We start from the raw sequence: 17,116 nt of genomic DNA, 5'->3' as shown, positions 1-17,116 counted from the left end.
GGTCTTACCAAAAGAAAATTATTAACACTTATAAAAGAACATGCCAATCTAAGACCATAGGTTAAATACAATATGCTTATACATATCCCAGGTGAATGTAACGTTCCTGTCCATTCTAGTTTAATATCCTGGCTACGACCAATGGTGAACAGAGCCTTCCAATAAGGAAGAGTTTGTTGATATTTAAATTTAGCCTCAAGATCAACGTCCCCGTCGCGCCAAACATGCTCTCCCTCCCAGCCGTGGGGGCGTTATAACGTGACGGTCAATCCCACTATTCGTTGGTAAAAGAGTAGCCCAAGAGTTGGCGGTGGGTGGTGATGACTAGCTGCCTTCCCTCTAGTCTTACACTACTACATTAGGGACGGCTAGCACAGATAGCCCTCGAGTAGCTTTGTGCGAAATTCAAAACAAACAAACAAATCAAGATCAATGTGTTTAGTTTCCGTTGTCATTTCGATAAGAAACTAGTTATTTTTTCACACTACTGCTACATTGGGTAAGGTATAAGTGCCACATATTTGTGCTTAAACGAGAAATACCTTGGGCAAGATACCAATACCACATGCTTATATTTAAACCACATTTACATTGTACAGGTTATCGTTTTAAATCATGCTTCTGTTTAATGTATTTTCATAATATACAAGATATGAGTATCACATTTTTGTTAAAACTATTACACTGTACTTTAAACAATTGATTTGGCAAACTATAAGTACTATATGTTTGTCTTTAAACTGGGGAAACTTTTCAGTTCGTATTTTTATAGTTACATTATTATTATTTTAGGCAATATTAATATCATTTGTTTAGTTTTAAACAACTATTGCATTGGGTTAAGTATCAATATAAAATGTGTGTATTTTAAACTACAGTTAGTTTAGACAAGAACTCACTGTCACGTGTATATATTTGATTAAATTTTTCACTGCGAAAAGGCATCAATATTATGTGTTTAAGATGTTGTATTATACATCTTTATGTTTAAGCAGCTATAAAATTTTACTGCAAAATGGTAAGTCACATTTCTGCTGTTAAGTTACCTTTACGTTAGACTGGGTGTCCATACGGCACATTTGTAATTATACTTTTGGTATGTACAACAGAAATGTTAATAGTGTTACTTAGGGCATGATGCCATTTGATGTTGTATTAAGCTTATCTTTGAACTATGACAAAAGTAACAGCTTGTGGTATATTTAAACTCTAGTATTATCAAAATCGTTTGCTCTCGGTGTTTACTTGCATCAAGATTCACTGAAACATGTCAGAAATATCGAGTAATACCATAAAATGTAAATCACTTACTTGCAAGTATTATGTTTAAACGTATCGGAGACATTGTGTTACTTTATTTTTATCCAATTATTGCTCCGATTAAAGTTGTTTGCTTGTTGTTTCACATTATTAAATCCATCAATCTTTAGCAAGTTTAATCGGTACTTTAGGTAAGGTAAGACATAGTTTCAAGTCTCCATCGACTTTTTTATATTCCAGGTACCATATCACCACACTTCCTGCATGCTTGGGCTTACGGGTTTTATGAAAGATGAGTCCCTGTGCAAACGATCTGAGGGAATAGCATTAGGGATAAGATTCTGTCTTTAACGACCAGCTGTTAAGGTACCATCAATTCTGTACAGAACTCCAACCATATTGGCTAAGATGCAGCCTAAACTTTTATTAGTCTTTCAACATACGTATTTCATTTTATATGTTGACACCAATACCATTTGCCTCTCTGTCTTCTAACGATTATTGTTAATCATTATCCAGTGATTTCTGTGATTTATCTATAACTAGTAATATTCTCCAAATCTTTTCACAATATTTTTAAGGATTAAGCTTTTTTAACCCTTTCGATTTCGTTATCTCTTTCAAATACAGGTTGTTGAGAAATCTTACTGGTCAGCAGGTTTCTTTACGATCTTGCCCTTTATTATGTACCCTGAGTTGTCTTATCACTTTTGAGCAATTTTCACTTTATACCTCCATCACTTGCAGTATAAAAACGAACAGTTTCTTATATCATCTTTATAGTTTTCGCACACTCATCTAATGAAATATGAAATTTCACCTCAACTCTTCACACTGGGTAGCTTTAACAAGTCAAAACGTTTATTTTTAGGCGTTTATCATTTGAAATCTCTGTCTTGAGAGCCATGGCTGCTTTCGTTACACTAGTGTTGGGAATATACATTTACTGTGACACTATCTGATCGGGTAATCAGTGTAAATTAACGACACATGACTATATACCACTTTCACACAGAGGACGCGTAGTAATATTAGTGTTTTATATCAACAGTAGTCGGTGATTTCATAATTATTTTTAATACTAAACATTAACTACTTTCTAATTTTCCAAATAAAACACGAATTTTGAAATTAAGATATGTAGACTGCTCAGATTTTATGGCGCCACTTAAAATGTACATTAGAAGAATCTCAAAGTGTCGGACACCCAGATATTTTAGTTTTGTCTTATTCTAATACATAAAATATATCTTAGTGTCTTTAACACATATTTTAATTGTAGCTTAAGAAGCCAGTTATGAAAAGTTTCAATTAGAAGGCAACTTAATACATATTCCAGTTATAACTAAATATATCAACTCCATATGTCTTTTATGACATAATTTAGTTACAATTTAATTAGACAATTAAAACATGTTTTTAGTTCTAACTATTTGTTGTCCAAGGTATAGTTTATAAACTAACATTTCAATTAAAACATGTTTTTAGTTCTAACTATTTGTTGTCCAAGGTATAGTTTATAAACTAACATTCCAATTAAAACATGTTTTTAGTTCTAACTATTTGTTGTCCAAGGTATAGTTTATAAACTAACATTCCAATTAAAACATGTTTTTAGTTCTAACTATTTGTTGTCCAAGGTATAGTTTATAAACTAACATTCCAATTAAAACATGTTTTTAGTTCTAACTATTTGTTGTCCAAGGTATAGTTTACAAACTAACATTCCAATTAAAACATGTTTTTAGTTCTAACTATTTGTTGTCCAAGGTATAGTTTACAAACTAACGTCCAATTAAAACATGTTTTAGTCACACATTGATTAACATTCACCTCAATTGAAGAGCAGCATGTGTCGGGTATATGTTTTAGCTACAACTTAGTGTTCCTCTTAAGACTAATTTTAGTAAGAAATTATTGTTACATAAGGTATGTTAATTAAAGCCTAATGTCCAACTTAAGCCACATGGTAGTTATAACTTAATGTGCCACAGAAGACATATTTTACTTAAAATTTAATTTGTCATTTTCAACACCTTATTTACAGCTTCATGTGCTACTTAAGACGTAACTTAATTAAGTACCATTTAAGACGTTTTATTTACAACATAATGGGCAAATACTTATATCTTAGTTATAACATAATATGCCTACTACACACTTATTTATTTAAAACATACTTTACGTACTAGTTAACGAGCCATCTTATTAAGATATATTTTATTTACAACCTACTGTGCCATTAAAGACAGCTTTTACTTACAACTTGATATAAGAACTCAGACATACTTCAGTTACAACGTAAGGGGCTAGTTAAAACATGTTTTATCACAGTTTATTACGAAAGTTAGTCTATATTAATTGAAACATATTGTGCAAGATAAAACTACTTAAGTTACAAATGGTTAGTTTCACCTAAAGTGCCACTTGAAATATATTTTTGTTACAACATAAATGTGTAACGTTTAGCCTTTTCCATTTAACTTATCATTTAAGAAATTTTGATAGTAATAGCTTAACGTGCGATCCAAGATGCCGTGAATGGAACTTAATGTGCTAGTTAAGACATATTTTAAACTACAACTTAATGTGTTTGACTTTAAAAACACATTAATTCTAACTTATTATGTCACTTAAAACATATTTGACTTAAAATGCAATGTGCCATTTAAGACCAGTTTTGTTTATAACTTTATGCACCAATTAAGAAGCATTTGAGCCATATATTAATGTATCGTTTGATACACACACTACATGGCTAAAAGTATGTTGACACCCTTCTAATTAGGGTGTTAGGCTATTTCAGTCACACCCATTGCTAACAGGTGCATAAAATCAAGCAAACAGCCATGCAATCTCCATACTTATATGTTCTAAGTGGCAGTAGAAGGGGTCGTACTGAAGAGCTCAGTGACTTTCATCGTGGCACTGTCATAGGATGCCACCTTTCCAACAAGTCATTTCGTCAAATTTCTGCCGTGCTAGAGCTGCCTCGGTCAACTGTAAGTGCTGTTATTCTGAAGTGGAAACGTCTAAGAGCAACAACAGCTCAGCCACGAAGCGGTAGGCCACACAAACTCAGAAAACGGGACCACCGAGCGCTAAAACGCGTAGCGCGTAAAATCGTCTGCCCACAGTTGCAACACTCACTACTGAGTTCCAAACTGCCTCTGTAAGCAACATCAGCACAACAACTGTTCGTCGGGAGCTTCATGAAATGAGTTTCCATGGTCGAGCAGCCGCACACAAGTCTAAAATCACCATACACAATGCCAAGCATCGGCTGGAGTGATGTAAGGCACACCGCCATTGGACTCTGGAGTAGTGTAAACGCCTTCTCTGGAGTGATGAATCACGCTTAACTATTTGGTAGTCTGACAGACGAATCTAGGTTTCGCAGATGCCAGGAGAATGCTACTTGCCTGAATGTATAGTGGAGGAGGAATAATGGTCTGGGGCTGTTTTTCATGGTTTAGGCTAGGATTTTTAGTCCAGTGAAGGGAAATCTTAATGCTGCAGCATACGGTAACATACTAGAGAATTGTGCGTTTCCGACTTCGTGGCAACAGTTTCGGAAAGGTCCTTTCTTGTTTCATCATGACGATGCTCCTGTACACAAAGCGAGGTCCATAAAGAAATAGTTTGCCGAGGTTGGTGTGGAAGAACTTGACTGGCCTGCACAGAGCCCTGACGTCATCCCAATCGAACACTTTGGGATGAATTGGAACGCCGACTGCGAGCCAAGCTTTCTCGCCCGACATCAGTGCCCGACCTCACTAATGCTCTTGTGGCTGAATAGGAGCGAACCCCGCAGCCATTTTCTAAAATTTAGTGAAAAGCCTTCCTAGAAGAGTGAAGGCTGCTGTCGCACCAAAGGGGGGACTAACTCCATATTAATGCCTATGGTTTTGGAATGAGATGTTCAACAAGCACACATGGGTGTGATGGTCGGGTGTCCACATACTTTTGACCATGAAATGTATCTTTAAGTACCTAATATTCTACTTAGCACATAATAGTTATAATTTAAGCGCCACTTAAATATGTTTTAGCTACAATTTAATGTTACATTTAAGCCGTGTTTCTTTATAATTAAATATCCTACCAAAGACATTTTAATTACAGCTTAATATCCAATTTAAGAAATATTTAGCTACAATTGATTTTCCAGTTAAGGCATGTCTTACAACTGAATAAACTATTTGAAATATCTTATATGCAGGCTAATATGTTATTTTATGACACACTTTTATTACATCTTGATGTGTGAATTTAGGCTCGTTTTAGTTACAATGCACTTAGCCGCAGAAGATCTATATATATATTAGTTCATGTACCACATAAGACAACAGTTTATTGACAACTTAATGCATAAAATCAAACATAAGTATCAAAGACAGAGTAACACCTAGCAGTATGGCTAAAGACAGAGTGAAATCAATCTTTTTGTGACGCTTTGTGTACACTCAAATTACAGGTAGTATTATAATTATGCAGCTATACATACTTCATCTACACTTGGATGTGTACAGTTGTGATACACATGAGCGCATCTTGTTCTGCCACTAACACACACATATATATATATATAAACAAAAGTTACTTTGGAGACAATGTACATGTTTCACTTGATTTAAGTCTGAGAATCTCTCTAAAGGTAACTTAACTTTTAGTTAGCTAATCGAATACTTAGGTGAAACTTCTTAGGAATAAACATAAAACTGTGTTCACTATGCCTAATTAATTAATTAATTAAGTGTTGCTCTCTTAATGTTAACTTATATAGATGTACTTAATGCTTCCTATTTTTCTCACCATATTCACTAATAAACTTGTTTCCGTTTCTTTTAGTTTTCTTTGTATATTTTAATGATTTTCGTCAACGACGATCCGCTGGTTTTATATTCAAAAAACATTTGAATTTTGTTACGAATCTTTTCAAATTTTGTTAATTTTTCATTTCCTTCTTCATTTTCAGTTTTTCACTTTTCTTTCTTTATTCGTAGGTGTTATGAACAAATGATATTTTGTTTTGTTTTTGTCTGAATTGAGCATAACACAAGGAGCTATGCTCACTACGAGCGTCGAAACTCGGTTTATAGTGTTGTAAGTCGGCAGAAAATCATACTTTAAAGAGAAAAATGATTCTTAAGCTTCCACATCTTTACCTAAAGACTAAACTTCTTTAAATCAGGAGACGAACGTCTCGTGTAAGCTCATAACGAAAATGTGAACGTTGTCAGCCGTTATAACTTACAGGTGGACAGAATTTGAACCAGATTACTAACTGCTCTGTCTGTATTATAACGTTGTCCCTAAAGCATAGTAACAGCATCCAAAACTTGTGAATGTATAATTTTTACAATGAAACATTTATTTATAGCTGGATGTTCTGAAACAGAAAATGCAATAATATATGGTCGCTTGAGATACATTACTTATTGAAAATTAAAAGCACATAAATCGCACGCACCTGCTGATACCGCTTAAGTCACACCACTCATTAAAACACTAAACATAGTTCACAAGCACCTGTTGTTACAACTAAATTACATCATTAATTAAAACACTAAACATAGATCGCAATCACCTGCTGTTACCACAAAATTACATCACTAATTAAAACACTAAACATAGATCACAATCACCTGCTGTTACCACTAAATTACATCATTAATTAAAACACTAAACATAGATCACAAGCACCTGTTCATACCACTCAAGTTATATCATTCATTTACGTGCTTTACTGAGCCACTAAACAAAGATTACTTGCACCTCTGAACAGTGCTTGGTTCAACATGTTTCAACAGATCTTTGATTTGGCTTCTGCAGGAACGATGTATAAATTTGTTTTATTCCCTTTTTATACCAGTAATTACCAATGAAATTAGTGGTTTATTTAGTAACCTAAAAAACTAATGTGTAAACCTTCACACTAGATTAATATCTAACTTGAACTAAATTTTGTTGAACAAACAAAAGTCAAGGTGTATATAACTTCTCATAAGAGTGCACTAATGGATATACATGACAAATCTTGAATTCTTTGGAAATCGTACGTCAAGAACACCAAACTCTTACGCATGGATGTCAGCTTTCACGTGTCATCTATTCGTGTCAGAATGAAAGTTTTCTTCACATCGTCCAAAAAACAAAGAGATTGTTTAGAAATGATTAAACTTAGTTAATGCAGGTAATTTCACCAAACCATGACAGTTGTCCTAGTAACATCAGAAAAATGTGTCCAGATTTGTTTATGTAGCTATCATTCCCACTCTTGACTAGTTTAACCTGTTTTCTTTAAGTCATGACCCGGTTTAATATATTTCATTTCTGATATGTGAAAACATTTTTGTTTCTTGTAAATCTTTGCGTCGTTTATCTTTGTATACATTAATTTTGTATATAAACTTTATATACTTAGCTGTGTATTTTACCTAAAGAAGGTAGACTGCTGCTCTGAAACATACATGTTCTATAACGGAACAACTTGTATTATGTTTATAAATTATGGTGTGTCAGTTTACTAATTTTCTTCTTTATGCATGTTGTCATGTCTCTAGACAACAAAAGCATTGTTCAATATGTAGATGTGTTATGACTAACGATATGGTACATACTTTGTCATTTATTTAGAGACATTTTAGTTAAGATGTGCCTAAATGTTATCAGTGTTACAGCGAGTGAATTTTAGAACACTATTAATTACAAAAGTGTTTTCGTTCGTGGTTCACCAAATAGAGATCAGTGACGTTTAGATGGGCGTGGTAAGAGATAGAAGATGCGTATCTAAGAATGTTTGGGCTCATTAGAGAAAGCAAATATGTATACATTAGATGACAAAATTAATCAGTTAAGACTGTAAAAAGTGGACGTTATTTTGGTTTAATAGTTATAAGGTTGACGAATAAGATATAAATATTATTAACAGAAGAGGTCCAATGATTCTGAGCAAATCAGATTTCTTATATTACTTTGATATTCTCAATAAAAAATAAACAATCTAGAGAGAAATCCATATCTTACAGATTATTGTACTTATAAAAATATTTCACACTGGCAATGCCATTCATTAATTTTGAAGAATAAATTTATTTATGACAACTCTGTTTCTACACCAACTATAATGAAAATACTAGTTAGGATTGCTATTATTTCCATTACTTGACATGCCTTAAATCATTTGAACTATGGTTGATTTCTCTTCAAAATAAGAACTATTTGGAAGTCGGTAGAAGCTGTATGAATAGTGATAACTTGAAGTACCTTTCATCACGACCTGTTGTAGATCAGTCCCTTTTTAGACTAAACATGGGTTTTAAAGAATATTTTTTGAACAAGTGCATGGAACTACTTCCTCGTGTTCGTTGTATTTGTCCCTCGGTAGGTCAACGGTAAACTCTTTCAACACTAAAATCTGAGGTTAGATTACCAGCGGTGAGAAACAGATAAATCGTTGTGTAGCATTTACGCTGAAACTACAAAAGGATAAATAAAACAATATTCTTAAATTTATATTTCACTTGTTTGATCATATTGTGCACAGATGAAATTAGAAGACTATTTTTTGATTCGACTCCATAAGTGAGATTTCCAACAAAACATCGATATTGGCTGTTTTTGCTTCGGAGAATAATATGCAACATACTACTGTAATTTTTTCATATATTCTCATATTTTATGGATACAGATAAATTCGTTTTTTTATTATTCATAACACTTTTCTTTTAAGCCATTCACTTTTTTGTTCTTAATTTATTTCATTTAAATTAAATGACAGTAATTCTCAACAAAAAGTGCACATCTATTTAAATTAACTGACAGTAATTTTCGACAAGAACTATATATCTATTTAAATTAAATGACAGTAATTCTCAACAAAAACTGCATGTCTATTTAAATTAACTGACAGTAATTTTCGACAAGAACTATATGTCTATTTAAATTAACTGACAGTAATTCTCAACAGAAACTGCATGTCTATTTAAATTAAATGACAGTAATTCTCAACAAAAACTGCACATCTATTTAAATTAACTGACAGTAATTTTCGACAAGAACTATATGTCTATTTAAATTAACTGACAGTAATTCTCAACAGAAACTGCATGTCTATTTAAATTAAATGACAGTAATTCTCAACAAAAACTGCATGTCTATTTAAATTAACTGACAATAATTCTCAACAAAAACTGCATATCTATTTGTCCGACATTACGAAAAGCTTATTAGCTAACTGGATTGCCTCCTGCTGATCATGTTAACATAGTTAGCCTGCTCTCTCTCTCTTCTACCTGCTATACTAACTAGAACTACGTCACACAGTGCTATGCCTGGAGCAACGGAAGTTGAGAGACAGTGCAGATAGGCACCTTGGCTATTGATCAGGTAGTGACGCACGCGCCGAAAGCTTCTTCGCCCTTAGAACCATGCCCAGCCAACCTAGCATAAAGTATAGTTGTTTATATCAGTTAGGAGCCGGAATGGGTATTCAGAAAACTAAGCGAGATGGAAGACCAAAGACTGAGAATTAGTAACAAAAAGTTGATGTCTTGATCCCTATAAATGAAAAACCATTCTGAATCATAACTGGTAAACGGCCAGGAGTACAACAACCACTTTGCGTGGAGGGTATAGAAAAGGAAGAAAGAAAGAAGACGGTGTCTGCTTCAGGTAATAGTTCTGTGTTGAAACAAAATACAAGTTATATTATCTTCCTACACTTCCATGTTGTTAGTGATTTTGCCAAACTGTTTTTATTCCGTTCAAAGTAAACCACTGTTTTCACACCAAACAGTGATCATGGATTCGAGGTTTTTGTTACTTCACATTTCTTCATTCAAAAAGTACGTTTTCTAATTAACGTGTATTTTAATTATGTCTTAACTACACTTAGCATTTCCAAATATTTTTCATGAGTTAGGTTATAGTTACTTCAGCAATATTTCATATTATTTCAAACCATATACTCGCTATATGTTTATTTATGAAAAAAAATTTCTTTATCCATTTCGTTCCGTGTCTGCAATGTGTTTAAGTTGTATTCCGTTGTACGCTGTAATTAGTCGTAAGATATGCGTATAACTGTGAAAACATTATTAATTGTTTATAAATAAGTCATTAAGTGCATAGTATTACAAACAAACTGTAAGTATCAGAACACACCCATAGTAGTGAAGATAAGGTATTTTACCTGGGTGCTCCAATCCAATCGTTACCATAGCAACAAGAGACCTGTTGTTCAAAGTTCGACAAAGATGGCTTTGAAGGAACAGATATTTCTAAAACATACCTACCTATCGTATAACATTGTATTAAAACTTGAACTTGTAACAACGAAACCAACTCTGTAAGGGGATATCAGATTTTTCATTGTTAGTCAAACAAAGTCCTTGTAAGACTACTTTCACTGCAGTGTTCTATCGTCACTAGATAGGCAACCGACCAGGTGTAAAAGAGAAGGATCGTTAGTAGCGTCAAGAGAGAAATTATTAACGTTTATCATTGCGCTATGTAAAACTACGAGTAAAAATGTACAAATTGCGTATAAGTCTTAACAAACATAATACGATTATTTACGACTCGATATATTCCGACGGAGGTAAGATTATCACAAAGGTGTTTAGTAACTAAGAATCCCACAACTGTAAAAATTACGTAAGTAAAATGTAACAGGTCTAAAAATTGTGCTTTCAAATGACATAGTTATATTATAGATTGTATTTATTTTTTATATAAGAGCAAAGCTGGAGGATAGAATAGTTATTGCGTGTTAACAGATTGGCTCGAACCCCGAACTTTAGTATTATAAGTACTCATACTTACTGCAGATCACCTGGATATTAAAATATTGTATATATATATATTTCAACACCACAGTCAGGTAACAAATATCATCATTATAAAACACAACAACAACGCTATTTAAACTTAAAATTAGATTTGTCGAGTTCACAAGTCGATCACATTCAAAAGGTCCTCCAGTAGCATAGCGGTATGTCTACTGATTTACAGCGCTAGGAAACGGATTTCGATACTCATGGTGGGCAGAGCACAGATAGCCCCTTGTGTAGCTTTGTGCTTAACTATTAACAAACACATCTGAAACAATTTCAGTAAAACATCTATTGTTCATACGATATCACGACAGAATATTTAAAATAAGACATCATCTTTTAACGAAAAAGTCCTCTTTCAGAGCACATAATATTTTTAGAAGATAAATATTAGATAAATGGTTACTTAAAATTAAATACAGTTCTACGTTTTCGAGATTTATAATGATAAAAATGTTTTCAATGCATAAACTGATCATAGAACTTAAAAACACATTCAACCAAAACGAATTTCCATAAGTAAAAATATGTTGTTCATCTTGAGATACAGTGAATACAGAATTAATTAGAAATAACGTAAATACAGGATTACTTATAATCACTGTGAATACTATGAGTACACGATTAATTAGAATTAATGTGAGTACTATAAGAACTGGATTACTTAGAATCACTGTGAGTACTATGAGTACACGATTAATTAGAATTAATGTGAGTACTATAAGTACAGGATTACTTAGAATCACCGTGAGTACTATGAGTACAGGATTAATTAGAATTAAATTGAGTACAGGATTAATCAAAACGAATGTAAGTATAGGATAAATTAGAACTGATGTGAGTACATGACTAATTAAATATAATGTGAGTACAGGGTTAATTAGAACTAATGTGAGTACAGGATTAATTAGAACTAATAGTTTAACTTTAAACCTCAAAAGTTTGTATTAGTGAAGATAAGATGTTTTTAGTTGAACTTCAAAATTACAGAATTATACAGGTGTAAACATAACTTGTTGCTTCTAGTTAAGAAACGCTAATTCGTTTTTAACAATTGCAAAGTTAATCATCTATCTCTATACAGTAAAGTGAATGAGTTGTACTCGAGTATTACAAAGTAAATAAACTCAGAGATAAATTTTTACACTTAGTGAAGGTAAAATCTGAGTTCTATTATACCTGTTAATTATAGGTTTCATTTCAAGGGTAATTATTAGTGTTGTAACAAATAGTTTATACAGGGTGTTCGGAAAGTCACTGTGCACTTATATATTTATTAACAGACATGTTTCAATATAGAATACAGGAAATAAATATGAATGACAATTATAAACAATGTTGAAAGTGACCCCCGTTGGCATCAATAGAGGCTTGGATTCTTCTTATTTTGTTTCTAAACACAGCTATCAGTTGCTGGCTTGAAATATACTGAATAAAATATGATTACAAAACTGCACAGTGACTTTCCGAACACCCAGTATAATGTTCCATTCAATACCATGTTTGCTGTATGTATGTCAGCTGGCTTGATGAGCTCTAGGTTTAGCGAAACGCGTCGTAGACAATGGATATAGCACATATGGTGATGTTTTAATACTGTTATTACACATCCTTCCTATTCTTTAAAATCCCTAAAGTAAAAGATAAATAACGTAAAGTTTAAGAATATAATAGGCCTAACACTGATGCATATATCACAAGTATAATTAAAACATCTTTGGTTGTACTTCGTGATTACAAGATCAATTAAACTTAAAAATAATCTTCCACCGCCTTCTCCTTAATTGCAACTCACAAGACTTAATTTAGCTTCAACTTTATACTATATTACTTGTTAAGGTAAAACTTCTTTGAATTGCTCGTGGTACTGACAGAGTTAATTCACTTCTAGTGAGAGTAACAATCACTAGATTTGAAGCCGGTACTCAGGACTATTTCAAATAGTGTAAGTAGAATATCTTTGAGTTACATAGAATCAATTAAGTCTCAACGTAGCCCCCTACATTTACTGAAGGTAAAGATAAAAGTATCTTTTAATAAAAGGTAATGGTAATTTATGGTTAACTAACTTTAACAAATTATTTCGTACCTTTAATAAAGGTTAATTCTTCTCACCACGTCCATGTTCACAAGTTTAAAGACACCATACATTTTGAAATGATTTTTGTTATTTTTTTTTACGTTTGTTTAATAATTTTGTGTGGCTTACATGCTTTAACCTCAACTATTTTGGTGTTTTCGTGCGTCATTTTGATGAAATATTCAAAGTGTATTTCCGTTTGTACACCCGGTTTAATTAATTTTAAACTTCAGTTTGGTGAGAACCTCTAACACACACTCCATAATCATACACGTAACACAGATTCGCAAATAGGATCAAATTTTTGTTTTCAGCGAATAATAAATAACGCGATATAGATAGCAAACAACATGCCATAATTCACTTCTTTTATTATACTTACTTTCAGTAAATATTAATTATTCACTTGTTTAAGTTAATTTTGGTCACTATATTATGAAGTCAAACGGATTCCAAACCCCATAGATCTTATGTTTCAAGTAATTTTCTTAATGTGTTAAAATCATCATGCATTTTTATTTTAGGGCATCTCTTAAGCTCATTATGTATTATTGGGTTCCTCACCAAATATATTTAATAACGTATACATTGAATCTAATCTTTATACAGTTTCTGTTTTTGAATATTGACTTATGACATTACTTTTCAGTCAGTTTCTATAGGTTTTCTTTCATTAATTCCTAAAATACGTTTTCAGTTTCTTTACTTCTATAGTTAGTTTACTGTTAATAAGGGTTTTTAATAAGTATGCTTCCTAGTAGCACAGTGGTATGTCTGCGGACTTACAAAGCTATAAACCGGGTTTTGATATCCGTGGTGGCCCATGGTGTAGCTTTGTTCTTAACTTCCATCAAGGTTAATAAATACTTTTGAGAGAATGAAAGCATGATTAAAAAACAGCACCAACTTATATTTTTTATTATTATATCTCAAATAGACCGAAATACTTTTATAAAATTAAACACACCGTACCTGAAGAATAGAAAAATTAATTGTCCGAAATATGTTGTCACAAAGTTCATTCCAAAAACTAAAACTATTCCTATCTATTTCTGTTGGTTATATGCGTTAAATTTTATAATGCTAATACACCGTACTTGCATATTTACTAAACGTACTTTTATTGTCATTGGCAGTTTTTTACCAATGTAAAGGTTTGTTTCGCAGACAAAATAGAAATAAAACGTACTTTATTAACTTAATAATGATAATCGTGCCTATCTTAAAGCTTCTAGGCTAGTCGAGTTCGTTAGGATTATAGACGAAAACATTAGTCAGTTTTCAAATAAATGTTGAAATTTGTCTTATTATTACCAATTATAACCATATTGTATATCGTAGTTCATATCTGTTTCAGTTCTATGGGTTAATAAGAAATTAATGAGTGGAAATCATCCTCTTGTTTAAGTAGCTTAAGTACTAATGTGTGAGAATCATTTGATTAACTATGACAGAAACTATACCAAGTGTACTGACATCGAAATTAATTACAGACGTTTTAACCTTCTTAGTTACAGAGTAATTAGTTATTCAAGGTTATTTTTTTTAAATGAAGCTACTACTTTTCAGTGTTAATGAAAAATATGTTGTTGAAAATAGTTGCTGGGCTATTTCATTGTAATCAACTGAGTATTTATCCACAATTCATTGTTAAGGTTTTGGTTAAATTGGTCTATATCTAAACTTTTGTTACAAATCACGTTTCAAAATATAATTAATTATTTATATTATGCATCGTTTTGTCCTTCCCTAACAGGCTTCACTTAAAAATGAGGAAAACTAATCCTAACAGATTTCTCATGTTTGACCTCTTTCACTTTTCAGAATTTTCAAGTCCACAAACAACTTAAGAGTGAGCTAGCTCTTTAACATAGATAGACTTTCGATATGAAATTCACCCAAATTACGTTAATACCGCTAAACCTATTGTGTCATCCAATGTTTTCAAAACTGTTCATTCACTACACAAAACATGGAACTTTACTTGGAGTTAAGCACTCTAAAAATACGTTTTACAGCAGTTCTGAGGCTTATAATATTAATATTCTGGTTTGGATGCCCTCGGAGGACAGAGTAATGATAGTTCACTGGTACGTTTCATTGTCAAATTGATATTGTATTTTATACTCCGTGTAAATTAATTATAGATATTACATTTTGACATAACTAAGAATATCAACTTAGCAATAATTTAATCCGTTATGACAAGAAAACCCACTTGTAGAGAAAATTATGTATTTAGAAACGGTTGGTATGGGTAGAGAAAGCACTAGTAGAGAAGCAAACCTACTAGTGCTTCCTCTACCTATTCACTGGCTAAGAATGCCAATCTGGCAACCACGCGCTTTACTTACTGAGGTGACAAAACGTTTATAGTCGTTACTTATACAATTACCACACAGTAAAGATGTTTACCGTAAATATTTATAGATCTCGGTAGAAGTACATGTATCAAACTAAGGATTCATTAAATCTATCCATTACAAAATTTAGGATCTTCAGTAGTTTTGAATTCTACCTGATATAATAACCATTGGTAATAATCCAGACTTAAATATGCTTTTGTACCTTAAACTAAATACATAAGGTGAATTACTACTTCTATAACACTTGATCATATGACCTAAGTCGTGAGGAGCTTATTCAAAGCACTAAACTGAAAAGGTTACATTAAATTATCATCGCTTCATTAAACCCATGCTCGTTTATGAACGAAAAACATATTTAAGCTTAAATATTTTAAACTGTTTGTTCAATTTCGCGCAAAGCTACTCGAGAGATATTTGCATTCGGAGTTCTTAAATTTGAAATAACAAATAAAGAAAAACAAGCTAGTCCGAAACACACACGACTAATTTTTACCAACGAATAATGGGAGTCGAACATCATACTTATAACATACCAACAACCGCATTAACCTTCGGATGGACAGTCCGACACACTAATGTCTGTGCCGGGCTATTTCCTAGAAATTAATCATTCACATATAAAGGTTGTGATTCAGACTTAGTTGAAAAAAAAATGGAGAAATGAAACAATCGCTAAAAAAAGGCTGACATTATGTCCACACTGACAAAGACAGAAATTGTTGAGGTGGGAATAATTATTGAATTTAAATGTAGGAGAAAGTCTCTTTTTATAGATAGTTTTTGTGGTTAAAAAATATGTTTTTCGCGATTTTTCTTTGTTGCTGATTCCGTTTGAAAGCACTGCATATCAAATATCTGCTATTTGTGCACGTGCTTGATAAAGATTATCCTATGACGTATCCTTGTATTGTGAAGCACTCAGTAAACGTGAAGTTTCCTGTCCATAAGACCAGCAGCAGCTTCTGATCAATATCGCTGATATTAAAAACGCCGATCCATCAAAGACCATCGTTGTTCTTCGAAAGGCCACTGGGCCCGGCATGGCCAGCTGGTTAGGGCACTCGACTCGTAATTCGAAGGTCTCGAATTCGAATCCCCGTCACACCAAACACGCTCGTCCTTTCAGCTGTGGGGGCGTTATAATGTGACGGTCAATCCCAGTATTCGTTGGTAAAAGAGTAGCCCAAGCGTTGGCGGTGAATGGTGATGACTAGTTGCCATCCATCTAGACATTATTATACATATAACTTAGTTGATAACTTGTGTTCATATTTGTAAGAATTATTTTTTATTAGTTTTACTTGATGAGGTGGACCATTTGAGTGTAACTTATCACAACCTAAGTCTTCTATAATAACAATTTGTGAGTTTTGTTTTAGAATATTTGCGTGAAACTATACAAGTGCTTTCCGTACTTAGTCGTCCCTAATTTTCAACTTATAAACTATAAGGCTTGTTATTAGCTCACAGCTTCAATTGTCAGTAATATGTAAAGCAAGTTTTCCGGCATATGAGTGGGAACCGTAAAACCTCATATTTAAAACCCAGAAATGCCAATAACTTGCAAC

General features: G+C 32.7%; 1 protein-coding gene across 2 annotated transcripts in view; it reads left to right on the top strand.

The window, feature by feature from the left end:
- The first annotated feature begins 9,621 nt into the window (after positions 1–9,621).
- Positions 9,622–17,116, top strand: part of LOC143234137 (uncharacterized) — a 49,617-nt gene continuing 42,122 nt past the window's right edge. For both annotated transcript variants that reach the window (XR_013018524.1, XM_076471236.1), the window contains exon 1: positions 9,622–9,936. The gene's annotated coding sequence lies outside the window, so the exon portion shown is untranslated. The remainder of the gene's footprint in view (positions 9,937–17,116) is intronic.

Source organism: Tachypleus tridentatus, chromosome 12, assembly GCF_004210375.1.
Source record: "Tachypleus tridentatus isolate NWPU-2018 chromosome 12, ASM421037v1, whole genome shotgun sequence".
Lineage (NCBI taxonomy): Eukaryota > Metazoa > Arthropoda > Merostomata > Xiphosura > Limulidae > Tachypleus > Tachypleus tridentatus.
The sequence above is the reverse complement of the archived record's forward strand: the minus strand, read 5'-3'. Positions and strand labels throughout refer to the sequence as shown.